This window comes from Anas platyrhynchos, chromosome 1 (assembly GCF_047663525.1).
Source record: "Anas platyrhynchos isolate ZD024472 breed Pekin duck chromosome 1, IASCAAS_PekinDuck_T2T, whole genome shotgun sequence".
Classification (NCBI taxonomy): Eukaryota; Metazoa; Chordata; class Aves; order Anseriformes; family Anatidae; genus Anas; species Anas platyrhynchos.
The window spans coordinates 87,403,544-87,420,234 of NC_092587.1; the positions used below are offsets into that span (position 1 = coordinate 87,403,544).

At 44.3% G+C, this 16,691-nt stretch overlaps 1 protein-coding gene across 38 annotated transcripts in view; it reads left to right on the forward strand.

Moving 5' to 3' along the window:
• The window catches only part of ZBTB20 (zinc finger and BTB domain containing 20), a 522,330-nt gene that overhangs the window by 397,083 nt on the left and 108,556 nt on the right, over positions 1–16,691 (forward strand). The window contains exon 1 of one of the 38 annotated variants that reach the window (XM_021273021.4): positions 10,148–10,312. The exons of 36 other annotated variants lie outside the window; for them this stretch is intronic. The gene's annotated coding sequence lies outside the window, so the exon portion shown is untranslated. Of the gene's footprint in view, positions 1–10,147; positions 10,313–10,829; positions 11,190–16,691 lie in introns of those variants that run through there. One more of the 38 variants, XM_072044205.1, reaches the window with a different exon arrangement.

Consider the following 16,691-nt stretch of genomic DNA (forward strand, 5'->3'; position numbering starts at 1 on the left):
TTGCTAATGAATTAACTTTCCTTGGATTTCCCTGAGCAGAGAAGTCATATTTTCAACATTTCACCATTTATTTACAGAGGAAACTGAGGAGCAGTTCTTGATTTGACGGAACACATAAGCACGTATTTATTTTAATATAAAGGTCATTTTTAAGAGATTTCTTGCAAAATCCTTTTAAATATCTACCTCAAGTAGTCTGCTGAAATGCATCTTAGAAAGAACTTTGTACTCTTTATAGCAATTGATTAATTAGATAACAGTGTTATGTAGAGATGGGGAAACTGAGGCATGGCATTTACCTACAGTTATACAACCTGAGTGCTGCTGCTCAGAGTTAAACAGCTTTCTTTGCATAGTCTTTTGTGGTTCAGTTCCTCACCTTTTCCAGAGAGTTGACCATTTAAAAGGCTGAACAAGACTCTTTGGAGAAGAGATTTGGAGGTGTTGGCTGTAGCGTGCTAAGGTGATGGTTAATCTGCCAGTTTACAATGTAATGTTATTAGTTATTGAGTACATTGAAGCATTAAAAAGTAATACCTGCTCAGTGATATGCCAACTTTATATAGAGCGACAACCTACTACTGGTCTATAGTTACATTATTTAATCTAGACCTAATCTGCCATTCAAACCAGTCATGAAATGAAGTAGTTATACTGTGGAAAATAATTGATTGTTCAAACCTATAGGGCTAAATTCAGCAGTGACCTGAATGATAGAAGAGAATTACACTTGTGTGCAAACACAAGTTTGTGGGAAAACAAGTGACAAAATAATATACATTGCCTTGACTCTCTCTTTTTCCAGCTGCTATCACGCAGTAACATTGGTAGCACTTTCTGATGTGCTGGCTTTGCCCCCTGCTTCTTCTGTCCAACATTCAAGTTCTGGTGGTTTAATGAACATCTCACCAGGAGAGTTGGTACAGGTTTACATTTTCTCTGCCCTGCATCCATTTACACCTGTCCATGACCTGGACCAGAGCTTGAACCACTGCTGAACCACTGAGCAGTTTGGTGCAATTGGCCTGATCCTGCGTTCAGTGAGGGGCGTTGGATGCCAGAGCACTTCCAGTGACCTCAGTGGAATTGCTACTGGATCACCCTGATGTAAATACGAGCACATCTCAGGCCAGCAGACCTCGGTGATGAGCTGTTTCCAGCATCCCATTTCAGGAAAAATAGTGAGCCCCTTTGAAGAAAATTAAAAAAAAAAAAACTTTTCTCTCTCTCTTTCTGAACGCCTCCACAGAACAACGTGGGGGAAAGGAGGGGAAGAACAAATATTCAACAGGATTTTTTTCTTCAGCCTTCTTGGAGAAAAACGTCCCCCCCCAAATCAAAACAAGATGGAGCCATGGAGCCCCACCTGCCGACTTGAGGAAATCAGGAGAAGAAAGGGAAGATGCCTGGTCCTGTGCCAAGCATTCAGCACTGCGCTTGTAGCACTGTGATGTGGCACTTAAAGCTCTGGGGGACCTGGAGCAAGCGTTACAAATGCAACAAAACCTCTCATGAAAACGAGCCTCTTAACAGCGTGTTGAGCTGGTCTGCGATGGCCTCAGGAAATCCCCCTGGCTAGACAGGGCCTTTTTATCCACTACATTGCTCTGACTCAAAGAGAAATCTCATCTAACCTCCTTGACCAGAATTTGTGCGAGCACATAGAGCTTTGCAATTTCCTTATTTTCAGTTAATCGTTTCCCACCTCCATCTCTGAAAAAAGTCCGTCCCACCTTTCTTTGCTATTGCATTGCTTTTAGCACGCAGAGCCCAAGCCTGCAAACACGTGGCACGTCCTCGGTCATCCTGCTTCCTGCCATCCTTCCTTTGTGGTCAGATCCCTAGCTGATGTAAACTGGCCTAGGGCCATTGATTTGAATATTTTCACTGGCTGAACACTTGGCCCTTTGATTCTTAGAGAACTACTCATTTTTAATAGCACCACGACTGGCGCTACTTGTTTGCAGGCTCAGGACCATCTACGAGCAAATGCTTGCGTATTAATTACAACAAAGAGCAAATCTACTTGACATTTGATTTTGTTTTTCTTGTTTCCTTGCAAGCTTGAAAATGAGCTGCTTTTGCCAAAAAAAAATCGAAATGCATTTCACACTTTTTTTTTTTTTTGACTTGAAATAGGCCCCTTAAAAAAAACTGACATGTTAAACACCACCAAGAAAATGATTATTTGGACATATGGCTCTTCTTCCTGAACTTTGCGGAGAGGTTAGATAACGCTCTTTCACATCTTAAAAGACTAGACTCCTGCTACATTACTAACATATTCTTATGTAATAATCCGGCACTGGTGATACTTTATCCAGTCCCAGTAATGTAAGACTCATTTCTAGGTTGGTCAGTTATGAGGGAATTCTTTTTTTCACAGATTATCTTTTAATTATTTTTTTCCTTACTCTGTCCTGAGGTAGAATACAGAATAGAGTAGAATCATAGACTAAAATACCTTGTAGCTCTATCTTTTAACAGGGCTTCCCTGTGTTGTTTCTATTAAACCTGGCACATTTAATAAAAAAGTAAAAATCATTTTTAAAACCCCACCCTTACATGAAGGCAAACCCATCCAAACCCATACAATTTATTTGCAGACTAGGATGTTTCATAAAGTTGAAAAAAATATAAGAACTAAAAGGAAGTATCAAATCATCTGAAGTAGTGATATTTCACAGGAGGGTTGTCATAGAGCCACATTATTTCAGACTGGTTTGGGTTGGAAGGGACATTAAAGACCATCCAGTTCCACCCCCCTGCCATGGGCAGAGACACCTCCCACCATCCTAGGTTGCCCAAAGCCCCATCCAGCCTGGCCTTGAGCACCTCCAGGGATGCGGCACCCACAGCTTCTCTGGGCAGCCTGTGCCAGCATGCACAGTGCCTCACCACCTTCACAGGAAAGAATTTCTTCCTAATGTGTAATCTAAATCTCCCCTCTTTTCATTTAAAGCCATTCTCCCTTGTCCTATTGCTACACTCCCTAACCACGAATCCCTCCCCCTTTGGCTTAGACCAAACCCTGTTCCTACACAGGGTAGGGACCCTAATTCTGCTGCCCTGTGCATACCACTGCTCTCTGCTGTACACAGGGCGTTTGACTAGATGGAGCAGTGGTCTAATTTGATGTGGCAGCTCCTTCGTTTTTATCTTTTAAGTGCTTTACTTACATGAATTAATTCTGAAAACACTCTTGTGACGTTAGTCATTGTTATGATTCCCATTTTAGAGACCCTGTGTCTAATTCTTAATTATACTAATTCTTCCTTATGCTGGTGAGGTTCCAGATCTGTGAAAGGGTCTCCCAACTCAGGGAGATGGATTGCAGAAATGTCAAGGGCAATATGAGAGTTCATTGCCCTACAGCAATATTCTGTTTCTCTACGGTCAGAGAGAAATATCGGAAGAAGAACATAAAAGAGGCTATGTTGATTTGTGCTAGGGGCTACACAGGAGTTTGCATAGCTCAAGCTTGCAAGAGGTGTTGTATTGGCCAAAAAGAAATTACTGTTTTTTTTTTTTTTTTGGCATTTCCTTCAGTGTGCCCCCAATCTCATCAAAAGAAAGCAAAAGCTGCCTCTGTTGTCCCTTCTTTTCTTTTTGTCAGAGTACATTTAATGGAGAATTGACATACACCAGTAAAACCAGAAGAGAAGCAATGAGCTGGAGGGAGGGAGGAAGAGATTGAGACTTGCCCCAGAATGAATATAGCAAGCCATTTTAAAAGTAGCCATCATGTGCTTAAACCAGAAGGATCTGTCTTTCTGTATTATAAAGCTAACAGTGAAATGTATTACAAAATGATTAGGAACAAACAAACAGGAAAAATGAGTGATGAACTACTCTTGATTTCTTCCTGAGCTTGTCTTGTTCCATTCACCTTGCTGGTAGTAGTTGTGTCTGTGGAGAGAGCAGAGGTGGCAGTCAACCTACCTGTGTCCTCCTTCTTCATGGCTTCATCCAGCCCAAGGATATGATGGACAATCGTATCTGCTACAGAAAAGAGACAGAACTCTACACTCTCATCTGATTCTTTGGCTACATGCTCCACTCATATCCAAGCCTAAGAAAGAAAGTCGTATACGCAGAATAGGGACCCTTGCAGCAGAGAATAGGCTTGGGAAACTACAGAGGAGCAAAGGAAAGCTTGGAGATAGAGCATGGAGAAATTCATGCCAAGACAGACTTGGTATGTGTCACAGAGCTCGGCAGAACTGATAGAGAGGAGGTGCTGGGTAGTTTTAGACAAAACTTGTTGTTGGGCAGAGAAGCCAGAGCCCCTCAGTGGGATCAGTATTCCCCTGTGGTATTGGCAACACTGATTTCACACTGTCATCCAGGGGAGAGCAAGAAAAGTTAAGTAAGATGGACCAACGTAGTTTCAGAAAACAGTCTCATGATATTGGTGGGAGTCTTGTGGCTTTGGCACACTGAGGCTGTGCAACTCCTAAAACTGCTAATACTGTAATAATGTTCCTACAAAGGTTTTGTCTTGAATGAAGAATGAGGAATAATTAAGATTTTTACTTAGCATTGAGCCTATGGAAAAGCTTACAGAAATGAGACATCTTTAGGTAGGGAAGACAGTGGGTGCAGAGGCACAGTATATGTCACATGGAAGTGCAGGAAATGAGATTTGAGAATGTGCAACAGGACCAAGGTTTTCAAGAGGGTTATATGGCAGGTCTCACATCAGCATCACAGAAGTGGGGCAGACATCTGCTTTAAAGTTCTTCACATCAAAATTATAATTGTCTTTCCATGCAAGTATGAGAGAAAATTAAGATGAGAGAAAAAAAAAATAATAATTTAAATAATAAAATTAAATGAGAGAAAATTGAGGCTCCTGACACCCCAAGATACTTCTTTCAGAAATCACAGAATAGATTGCAACCGAACAGACCAGCATAGAGTAGACTGAACATAACACACAGTTCTGCTTAAGTCATTTTGATTTTGGAGCAGACATACTACAATCTGGTAACAACAGTATGGATAGCGATGGAGGGTAGACCAAAGTTGAGAGTTAATGTTTTTGTTGTTTAGAAGTCTTCTGAGGCCTTCACGATAAGCACCCACAGAATTGTATAGAAAACATATGTTGCCTGCAAAAGCCACCTCTTTATTCATCTGCTTTTTAATCAGTGATCAGAGTTCCTTAATTCATTAAGAAAACGCACACTGAAGAGGAAGAAAGGCAGCAGCCTTGCTCTTCTCCTATCTTCTCAATCAGATGTTTCTTAGAGCTCCCGTAGGTTGCGCTGTTGCTTGTCCAGTGAAGGAAGGGGGATAACGCTGGTGCCTGTGAGAGCATGGCTCACTTTTCAGCATCTTATTGCTGGTGCTAACCTGCAAAAAAAGAACAAAAATATATCTCTCGGCCCAATTTGCAATATTTTCATTTTTCATTCCACAACATAGGACGTTATATTTGTATTGTTTAAGTGACAGAAAAAAAATATGGAGTCTCTCTGATGCTCCCATTTATACTTCCTTGCTGTCAGCAAATATCAGAAAGGAATTGTCGTGGGAACTGCCCGGTGTCAGTACTAGGTTCTGTAGGAACCAGTCCTGGATACCTGATAGAGATTTAATACACAAGGCAGAGCCAGCTCTGGTCATCCAAGCAACAGGGAACAGTCTTGTTTGGTTTGCCTCAGAAAATCAAATTGCATACAAGACAGAAGTGAACTGGGTTAGGTGCAAAGCAGGGTAGCTTTCTCACCTTAGCATACAAAGCTATCTACCAAGCATAGTAGTGCAAGTTAGGAATGATTGCATGCCGAAAAGATCTTCTCGTGAGCAAGGAGTAGACTTCTGTAAGGGGTGGAGTTTCCAGTCTTTTTTTCTGATTTTGAACGGGATGCTAACTGTATATTCACCCACTGCAACATGCTGTGCTGGTTTACATCTCTGAAGAAAAAGCAGCAACTCCGTTGCTTATGAGTACAAGCCCATAAATCTAAAGGAATACACTTAAACAATTTATCCTGAGATTACATAGTTACACCCCCTTTTCAGGTAGACGGAGCTCTTAACTGTCCTTCATTGCAGAGCACTTCATTCTCTGTAGAACCAGATTCTTCTCCGTGCCACCCAGATCTCTTGATTTCCCATTAACGTCAGCTCGTGTCAGCCGTGCTGAGTGTTACGAGTTGCGCTGCAGAACACTTCATATACATTAAAGGAACGAGCGCTGTGTCATTTCCAGGTCCTTCCCAGTCTGCTGCTGCTTCGTGTCCTCCTTTTGGCTGCCGCTGTGTAATACAAGTAGAAGTCAGAAAGCAAGGAGCTGTTCTGGTGGCTTTTCCCTTCATAAATCCTGCCATTTGCCACTGGCAAATCCATTTACAGTTCTCATATTTAAACATCTATTCCAATTCTGTTGCCACATTGTCTTCCTACAGAGTGGGTATCATGCAGGAGAGCTTGAAAGCTTTCTGCAGCACTGATTGCCTTTTCCACGGGAAACAGCAAACTTTATTCAGCGGCTCAGATTGAGCTTTCAGATCTCGCTTCTTGGGCTAAACCTCCCTGATGCATGCAGTGATTTATACGAAGGAAGAGCAAGCAAGAGAGAGCAATGCAAAGAAAGAGATCATCATCATGTATCTAAATTAAAAGCTGTGGTAAAATCTCAGGAGGGGAAGATGCTGCACATTTCTGGAGCTGTTCTTGTTTGTTTGTGTTTTTTTTTTTTTTTTGCATTTAGACTCTGGGTCTGCTCTTGGTTGAAATTCTCCTAGAAATCAGGAGGTCTTAGACTTGCGTAGCTTCTAGTAGAAGGGGACCTTCTGAGAGCAGGACTTGACAGTAGCACTTTCTACATGAAGCACTATAGGAGATTTGGGGATCACCACATGAGGAAGACATGCTAATAAAATATGTGCCACATAGTAAAAACTCACCTGGGTGAAATGCTGCTCCTTCTGATATCAATGGAAATTTCCTTTTGACCAAGGGTTGCTATGGCAGCAAGCACTGGAAATGAGAACAAGGACATTTTGATATGTCTACACTGTGGATTGCAAATTATGATACCCGAATTACTTTTAAACAGTCTTGCAAGAAGTGGTCTAGTTAAGGCAGCCCAGAACGCCACGGAGCCTCATTTACCGTGCTGAGCAGCTCGCTTTCCTGTGCTCTCAGTGCCCATCCATGCCTGGGGTGGAGGAGAGGTATTTGGGGGAAGCTCATTTTAGTTTCATGGGACGAGGAACCGATTGACAAGGAGTGGTGTAGGGAAGAAGAAACAGCATGAGAGAGGGCAAGCTAGAAAGCAGGAGGAACAGGAATCCATGGAGTCAACTGGATGGAGGGGCTGGAAGCAAAAGTGACAGCAACAGAAGAGGTACAAATTACTGAGTCCAGAGACCAAAGGGTCTCTCCCCACAGCCGTGCGCTTTTCTCTGCTCTTCGGCGCTCAGCCTAGGGCTACTGTGTCTCAGTGTTTCCATGGTCAGGCAAACACCACCAGAGCCATGGAGAAAGCATCACGCTTCCAATGGCTGATCACGTCGTAAGCAGGTTCGACTCGTGCTGCCGAGGACGCTGCCGGCTGCGGTGGTGAAGTTCTGTATTACAGCTCCACAGGTGCCTCAGCATCGGCGGCTCGGCGGGAATGGCATTTGGTTTTTGAGCTCGCTTTAAAAGAACACCCTGAGAAATTATATTGAAAGTGCATTACGGTAACGTTAATGTTACTAAGTCAAGCACTTAAAAGTTCGGAAATGCCACAGTTAATGTTGCCCGTGCAACCTTACTGAGGGCCCCTTGTACCATTGCTGTAGCCCGTAATTACATGACTGCACACTGCTTCTTCCACTGAACTCCTGCATCAAGTGGTCAGAGCCTCTGCATATTTCATTAGAAACACAGCCCAGGGCTGTTTTGCACCCTGCTGGATTATTAGTTTGGTACTGACCCAGAGAAGAGAAAACTGCTTGTCTGTGTCACAGTGCTCTACAAAATCTCGTCTGGAAAGCAGTTGAGGCCTTTGATGGCACGGTGTTCCTCTGAAATCTCCTTTATCGTGCTTTGGTAGTGCCTTACCTCCCACAATCCTGCTAGAGGACTGCATGTATTTCAAACGGGAGCAATTCGTATTTCGGGGAGGCTGGGGAGACAAACTCGCAAACAGCATTTAGCAGACCTCATTAAGTCCAGTGCCCCATTTGCGTCTGCAATGCACCTCTCTCCTGCTGAACCTGGCCAGTTCTCTGCTGGGTAAACAGGCACCAACTGCCCGGTAGGCAGATGGGATAGGGCCGCCCAGGACATTGCATTTTAAGGGGTGGAAAATGGCAGGAACCCACCTTTTCCCATAGCAGAGGCTGATAGAGGGAATTAATAATTTTGTCACCACCTGGCAGTTCTCCATTAACAGCGAAACCCATAAAAAACGATGTTAATTTTGCCTGGAGATGTGCGTAGAAAAGATGATGAAATTAACGTAGAGAAGTTGCTAAGGCTTCTGCCTGTTGTTTTTTTTTTTTTTTTTTTTTGGTATCTTTTTTTAAGCATCCGTACCCAAAATGCAAAGTGAGAGGGAATCCCAGAGCTCCCTCTTGAAGACCAGCAGCCAGCCGCGTTTTAAACTCCTTCTCTGCTTTCTCTTCGTATTGAGAGCAGCGCCTGCAGGTTAGCCGTGCCCGTCTAAAAGTTTGTGTACAGGAGATGCTCATAGCCCTGATGGGGAATTTATGGGTTCACTGCCGTGGCTGTAACCCTATTTGCAATACAGAGGATGTATTTGAAACACGGGGAAGATTACCTGCCTCGCACACTCAATTCACCCCCAGCCTTGCTGCCACAAGCTAGGGGAGGGGGACAACGGTGTGTGTGTGTGCCCTGAAACACGGAGAAAGTCCCCAGCCTCTGACAAGGGATGGTTTTGGCAGGGTAGGGTGCCAGCAGCTGCATTACCTGCCGCCTGGCTTCTGCGGGGGAGTGGGCGCCTGTCCGCACCTTTCCGAAGAGGACTTTGCAGAAGTGTCATAAATACCTCCCCTGCCTGCCACGCAGCGCTGCCACCGCGCTGTTTATCGCCAGGATTAATCCATTCGAGCTGCACTTCAGATTGCAACCCGGGCTAGATCGAATAGATTGCTTTGCCACCTATTTTTAGGTATAACTTTTTTTTCCATTCCCAGTGCCTGGGACTCATCTATTCCACTACCTGGCACTGCCTTCTCGCAGCATCTCTGTACGTATCGAGCAGATATTCAATTTATCTGTGTGGATGTAGACATCCGTAGCGGAGATACGCTCCCGGAGCTTGTGTAGTCCCAGAATCAGAAATTTCCACCGATCCACCAGGAAAAATTCAGCTGAGTGGCGCCGCGGTCTCGCTTCCTATGGCCAGAAGTAGCAGGGGAATCTGAACTCCCCTTGCCACCCTGCAGGGACAGGTAGACATGAGGGCTCCAGGAACGTGTGCATCTTCGCGTCGGTGAAACCTCGTGGGGCGTGTAAAAAGGCGAGGGAAGGGATCTCCCAGCTTTTCGGAGAGGGCCCCCCCGTATAACGCCATCTGACTCGGTACTTTTTTGTTTGGTGGTAAGTTTTAATAGTTACCCTTTGAGGATTTTCCAGGCTGGCTTATCTGAATACACCAACAGTCTTTTTTGTAATATTCGCATTTCCCCTTTGGTTCAGCCGAGCCCACTGACAGATCATTCAAATTCAATTGTTTTATGTCTAAGCCGAACAGCTAATTAAAGTAGGGATGATTAACCTGACTGGCAGTGTCGCTCTCTCTCCCTCGCTCCCTCCCTCCCTCCCTCCCTCCCTCCCTCCTGTTCCAATCAGTCTTTTTCTCACACTCTCTCCCTCTCTCTCCCTCTCTCTGTCTTTTGCTCTACTGTGTGTTTTTTTTTTTTTTTTTTTTTTTTTTTCCTCTCTCCTAAACGTGGTCTGCTTGCTGATGGCAGAATGGCACTCGGAGATTTGTGCATTGTGTCTGGTTTCCTACGGGCAGGCTGACCCAGTGCCTCTAGGGACTTATCAATAGACCACTCAGAAGAGACAGAGACAGGAGAAAGGAGGAGGGGTGGGGGGGTGGGGGGGAGAGAAAGAGAGAGAGAGGGAGAGGGAGAGAGAGAGAGAATCAATATCAAGAATAGAAGGAGCTCCGAAGCCATTTTTTTTTTTTTTTTTTTAAAGAAGTATCAGGACTTGGGAAGAGGGTGACAAAGAAGGTTTTTCAAAGAGGCAGTGGAGGAGGTTCTAATAAATTTGGAAGGAAACAGTTCCCTGTCTTGGGAAAAAAGGAGAACTCCTGGCTGATTAGCATTCACACCAGGTATGAGATGTTCCCTACCCCTTATCACTGTCGCAACCGAGATGGGAAAAGCTTTTTTTTTTTTCTTTTCCTTTTTTTTTTTCTTGTTTCCTTTTTTTTTTTTTAAATTTTTTTTTTCCCCCCCTCTCTGCTCTGTAAGGAGCCGGAGCGAGCGTGGTATTTTGGTATGTCTGTGGCTGGTGGCAGGGGGAAGAGAAGAGGAGCTGTGGGCATCGGTGGTGCCGGGAGCAGGGAGAATGGAAGCAGGGCAGCGGGGAGGGGGCGGCGGGGAGCAGAGGCTGGCTGGAGCGCGGTGCTGCGGTGGCTCCTCTTTGTGCACCCCCGGGGGGGACTTGGGGGGGGGGGAGGTTTGCCCAAGTTCATCGCTAGCAGGTGGATTTAGGCAGGGAGTTACTTAACGCTTGACCGCCAGTTTTGAAAAAAAAAAAAAAAAAAGGAAAAAAAAAAAAAAAGACCTGCTTCCTATGTCTATTAAAGGAAGCTCCAATTTTTTCCCTCTCTCTCTCTCTCTCTCCTCTCTCTCTCTCGCTTCCCTCTCTTCCTAACCAGACAGCGGGAGGGTTTCTGGCTCCCAGCCAGCCCAAAAGCCTCTAAGTGTTTTGCACTTGTTTCAGGGAGCCCGGGGATTTTTTCAGCATTTTCACTAGAGAACAAAGAGTTCTTTACAAAGGAAGGGGGAGAGCGAGCTTAACGCTGGAGATATGTTTTTCTATTTTTATTAGGGATTTTTTTTTTTTCCTCCTAAAAAGAAAGAGACAGAAGCAAGGCAGAGAATGTGTGGCAGCAGCAAAATAGATTGAAAGGAAATTCAGTTCCCTTACCTCCAAATTGTAATTTGGAATTAATAAGAACAGGAATGGAAGGGGGACGAGACCAAGTGAGTTTGATATGTCGTTCTTTTCTCCCTTTTTTCACTCTCTCTTTAAATCCGATTGCTGTTTTGCCAAGTTACCTAGTCTTTTTTTCTTTTTTTTTTTCTTTTTTTTTTCTTTTTTTTTGGCATAAAAGTTGTACTGTGAGCAGTTTCTGTTTACTTAAAAAATTAAACAATAAATTCTTACTGGGGGAAGAAAAAGAGAAGGGAACGGGGTGGTTTCACTGAGAAATAAATACGTTAGTGAGAACAGAAATCTTTCACTTTCTGTCACTTAGAAAAAAAGTTGGTAATGGCTTGTTGAAGCTGGGATCCTAAAATACAGATGGGGCACCAACGTCTGTGTCCATGGACTCAGCTTTTCCCTGACCATCTGTCTAAAAGTCACCTCTCATTGGCAGCTCAAATGATTAGTCGGAGCTCAGGGATTTTTTTGTTTGTTTGTTTGTTTGTTCCTCCTGGTAGATGGGACCCTCTCTCCAAGGGCTCCATTTCGTCCTCCGAGTTTACTTCTCTCCTAGAGCCACAAATTGAGGATTTTGGGACGGACCTCCTGGCACTGGAGATTTTTTGTTCTTCTGACTGTGTTTTTTATATATACACTCTTTGTGTATTCGCTATGTGGAAAAGGCACAGACCCTTCCACGCACCGTATAGAGAAGGAATAATGCATCATATTTGAGGAGGTGTTTAGACTGGAAATTTATTGCATCTGGTATATAACATACATGATATCTTCTCTACACTGTCTTCTGTGCAATGGTTAGGATTTGAGAACATGTTTGAGAATATATACCAGTGCAAATTCAGTAGCTTGGGGAAGTGCTTTATTTAGCCAAATTCTGCCTTCCTTCCTTTATTGATTTGTATTTTCAGGGCTTTGACAAATTACCAGTCTCGAAACTGCATCGTATATCAGCTGTAACAGAAAACAAGAGAGGAAGCTGTAGATTATATCCACCCCGTAAGAATCATCAGCACACGCTATATAGAACTAGGTGAAATTACCAGAGAGTTACAACAATCGTTCCTGGATGCAGAGCGTTGTTGCTACAATACCTTGATTTTTATATTCATGCTGCAGGCTTCCCTCGGAAGAGGTCGTGTGTAACAGCAACGTAGGTATCACAGATGTATCTGTGGCACTGTTTTTGAGCAACATCTCTGTGTCGTGTGAGTGTACACTGAGAATTAGTGCGCTTACAAATCCTCAGACGATAAAAAGGGGGGAAATTGCGTCCTTTCACTCTGCCTGCACCGCTGTGGGAACACCACTGTGCCGTAGAGGCAAAAAGTCCCGGTGGACACAGCCCGTCCCTTGCAAAAGTGAAGTAAAAGCAGGCATGGCAAGGGAAACCGCCAGCTAAAACACAGCTTGGTGTTTGTAGGGGCTTCCACCCCACCGGCTCTGCTGGCAGGGCCCTTCCCTCCCCAGGGCTCTGGCGGGCACGGCTTTGGCAGCAGCAGAAGGGTGGCCAGCGGCCTCGAGCCCCCTGCTCTCAGCCCAGGATCCCTTCCCTGCAGGTGCCCGGGGTGCCCTGCTTTTGGGTGGGCAGCGGGGAGAGCAGCCTCCACTCGAAAGTACTTTGTGGGCTCCACCGGGTTTCGTAAAACGCTTGGTGGGGGACGGACGGAGCTCCAAAAAGAGCTCGTTGTTCTGTTGGCAAACCTAGGAAATAGATGAACTTTTGGCAAATGGCAAATCCCTTTCTTTTATTTTAAATCCTCCTTTTCCTCCTTCCTCTGGAGAGTTTTCCCAACTCCTGACGGTTTTCATGGTCTGAGTGTTTTCTGTGACTTCTCTCTATTGCTTTCTCACTCTTAAAAAAGAAAGAAAAAAAAAAGAGATAAAAAAAAAAAATCAGAGGAAAACTAAACAAAAGAGCACTGAAATGGGACTTGGCCTTTGAAGTTTTCCATAGGATAAGCAGTCTCTATTTTTTCCCTCCCTGAATCTTTTTTCTTCTTCCCTCCCTCCCTCCTTTTTTTTTTTTTTTTTTTTAATATAACATGCTTTTGTGAGCATTTTGTATCTGCAACCATGGAGCTGGTGACAGAAGAGGGAGGGCAGAGAGAGCTGAAATCTAGATTTAGTCCCCCTCAATCTCAACCAGAAGGCATCTCCCAGCGACTGTCCCTGCTTCCAGAAGTGCAGAGAAAGACGATAGCCGTCTTTTGGGGACTCTTCGTGGACCTGACCTGAGAGCAACACGTTCACAGTACAGGAGAAAAGAGAGAGAGGGCAAAAAAAAAAAATTAAAAGGGGGGAAAGAAAAGCTCTTTGAGCAGTCACACACTGGCTCTTTCTTCCTGTAGGCAATCCGCTCCAGCTCCTGGCGACGTGTCCTGCACTATCAGATATCATATGACTCTTTATTTGGACTCCCGTTAGCAGTATGGGCCTGTTAGGAGTCTGTTTGTTTTCTTTTCCTTTCATTTCCTTCTCCCCAGTTCCCCCCCGGTTTTACGTGCGCCTGTGTGAGTGTATTCCTTTTATAATCCCTCTTTTTTGTGCTGAAGCTTTAGAGAAAAGAAGAAGAAATAATAATAAAAAAAAAAACTTAATTATTTCCAAGGGCTGTTTTTAATCCTCTGCCAAAATTGGAGTTCATTGTAGAGCTGAAAAAATAATGAACACCTTTCCTTTTTATTTCTCTCTCTTACCTCTTCCTCGTCCCTTCCTCTCACTTGTCGGTGTGTCCACACACACGTGTGTCTGTCCTTCTGGCTTTCCTGCCCTGGTCGGTGAAGTTAGGATGCACCTGTATCAGTCTCAGCAAGAACACGGAGCTGCCTATGGCTGCCCCTGCTAACCTGCGCCGTTTGTTCCACTTCCCTAAACTTTTACCTGTTTGTTTATTTAATCTGGGCACCTTCTACTCGCTGACTTTGAAAAGCTGCTGGGTAGCGAGCCGTATGCTGGGCTTTTCTGCATTTAGGTGAGGAACGGGGAAGTTAGCGCCGTCAGAAAATGAAATACTGTGCTCCGGGAATACAGGATAAAGTCCGAGGTATAAATTAGAGCTGCTTCATGCATGCCATCCACACAAGTTTGCTGTACCAGAACGCTGGTGCCTAATAATAGGACGGAAAGAGCCAGACAGCAACTAGGAATCGGAGGTGGATAGCCAAGTAGAAAAGCAATATTTATGATACTGAGTCACATTTTAGTTAAGCGAGATGACTTCTGCTCCTATTTGTGCTGGTTTTAGCAATGCATTATTTAGATAAACACTGCTCGAAAACTTTTTACCTGGAAATGCAAAGTCACGTCAACAGAAACAATGAGTTGCCATAAAACATTAAATTGTTGCGAGAAAAAAGGTCTGTCTTTCCAAAACAGAGGTAATGTTTTGTTTTGATACTTTCCTATGCAATGTTTTCATTTCTGTTTTTGAACTAAGGGTTTATTTTGACAATTTTTCAGAATTGATTTTTAAAGGAAAAGGAAAAAAAAATCCTTAAACACATTTCAAAATGAGAGGGTTGGGAGGGGGGGTGGGTGTTGAGACTGTTTGGGAGGAATTCAGTGTTTGTTTGTTTGTTTCATTTTTGTGCACCCTGAATTGTAATATGCTTTGGCAAGCAAACCAGAAAACGAGCTTTTTACACTACTTTGCTCCCTCTGTAATTTCTGCTGTGTCTTTGTGAAACTCCGCGTTGTTTCCATCTGAATTTGGTACGATCGTCAAAGCCGAAATCCTGTTGGCTCTGCAGAGACACAAAGGAGTTAGTGACACTTTCTGTAAGAGGTGGGTGCTTTGGCTGGCCAGCCGTGCCACCACTCACACTGCTCCGCCGCTGGCTGGGCTCGGGCTGATTGCCCCGCTCCAGGGAGAAGTATGTGTGTGTGTTTTTGCCCATATATCCAGTTTGTACTGACACTCCTGTTAGCGTAGCTGACTATATTCTATAAGTTTTAGCATTTACTTGCCGGTGTATACTTAGGCTGGTGTACAAAAGCAGTCTTGTGTGCGAGGCAGGTTCAGAGTACAGATTTTTTGTTACAAATCCAGGAACAACTGTATTTCGCTCATGCCGTGTTGAACCACATCTAGGTGGTGGTGTTTCTTTTTTCTTATCTAGCTGAGGCACCTTCCCACTGAAGCCAGTACAGGTTTTCCTGAGAAGGGGCTAATTAAAAACAGAGCTAGAACATCGGGATTTCGGGTGATCCCCTAGGACTGGACACCAGAAACCACAACACGAGGTGCGTGCGCTCTGTGGTGGCGTTGTTAGACCTGAGTTGAGATGTCTCCTGCAGTCTGAAACTTTATATTTATATGCTCCCAGATCTTTCAGAAAATTACCAATTGTCTAAAGTGTCACTTATTTGCTCTCAACAGCAGATCCTTCCTTTTCACTGGTAATCTGAACGAGAAGGAAGAGAGTCTTTGACCTCAGACAATATTTTGAGGCTCCTTGCCTTTTCTCTCTTACTCTAGAAACTCGAACCTGGCTTTGTTTTAACATTTTGTGCCGAGGCACATTCGTGGTCCTGAGGCAGGAATTCCGGACTTTGCTGGAAGAAATTTGGTTTTGAAATAAGTGTTACGAACGTTTCAAAACTGCATGCTGTTCATGCATGGTACATTATGTTCCCTGCTACCCTACGCACGCTCCAGCCGTCATAGCTGCCGATATTTATTTGTGAGCTCGTTCTCATAGCCGCCCGTGAATTCGGTTGCCTCAACAGTCAGCAAACAACTCAGCGGCAAGGCCAAAGCTCGAGAGCTGTGGCCACGTGAGGTCTTGTGGGTTTGTGGCTATTTCGGCAGCTTTGGTTAAAGAAAAAGCCTGCTCTTCTCAAACTTCTGGGACTTTGCGTCTTATTTCAGAGTTACTCTAAGCTCAAATAATGGCAGGACACATATTTAGCTACCTGGTTGCATAAATACGGTGAAGGGCCGCAGAAACTTTCAAGCCAAGTGCTGCGGTTAGGTTTCCAAGCGCGGCTCTGGGCTGGGCTGGGTAGGCCAGATCCGTTGCTGATGAAGTTTTGTTAGCATAACTTGGAATCAGTGGAATTGCACCAAAGTTGTGCTTTGACTTGGCTTAATTTCACAGCTTTCATCTGACTTTTTTTTCACAAGCCAGCCCAATCCGGATCTATTCAGTGCTTGGGAGGGTGATAGCCAAGGGACAAAACAGCTTGTCTAACACATGTCTCTTTAGTGCACCAGTGTGTGGCTCGTGGGGCCTCAGACGGGATCACCACCGTTAAGAGAAATACATTTTCCAGCGGCGTAATAAGTTGTCCTGTTGCTTCCCGGTGTCAGGGATCTCTAGTTCAGCACTCGGTGAAAACGTCTGCTTGCAGAAGAGGTTTCCCTTTCATTTAACGTTTCATTAGTGCATAAAACTCATGTAAATCTGATGTGGCCAGTAGAAGGAATAAATTCAGGTTTATTTTTGCCAGGACGCATGTATTTATTCTGTGTCTGTATTAGTGTTATGGTGAGATGATATTTCAACCTAAACACCAATTTCAGTGGTTTACCACTA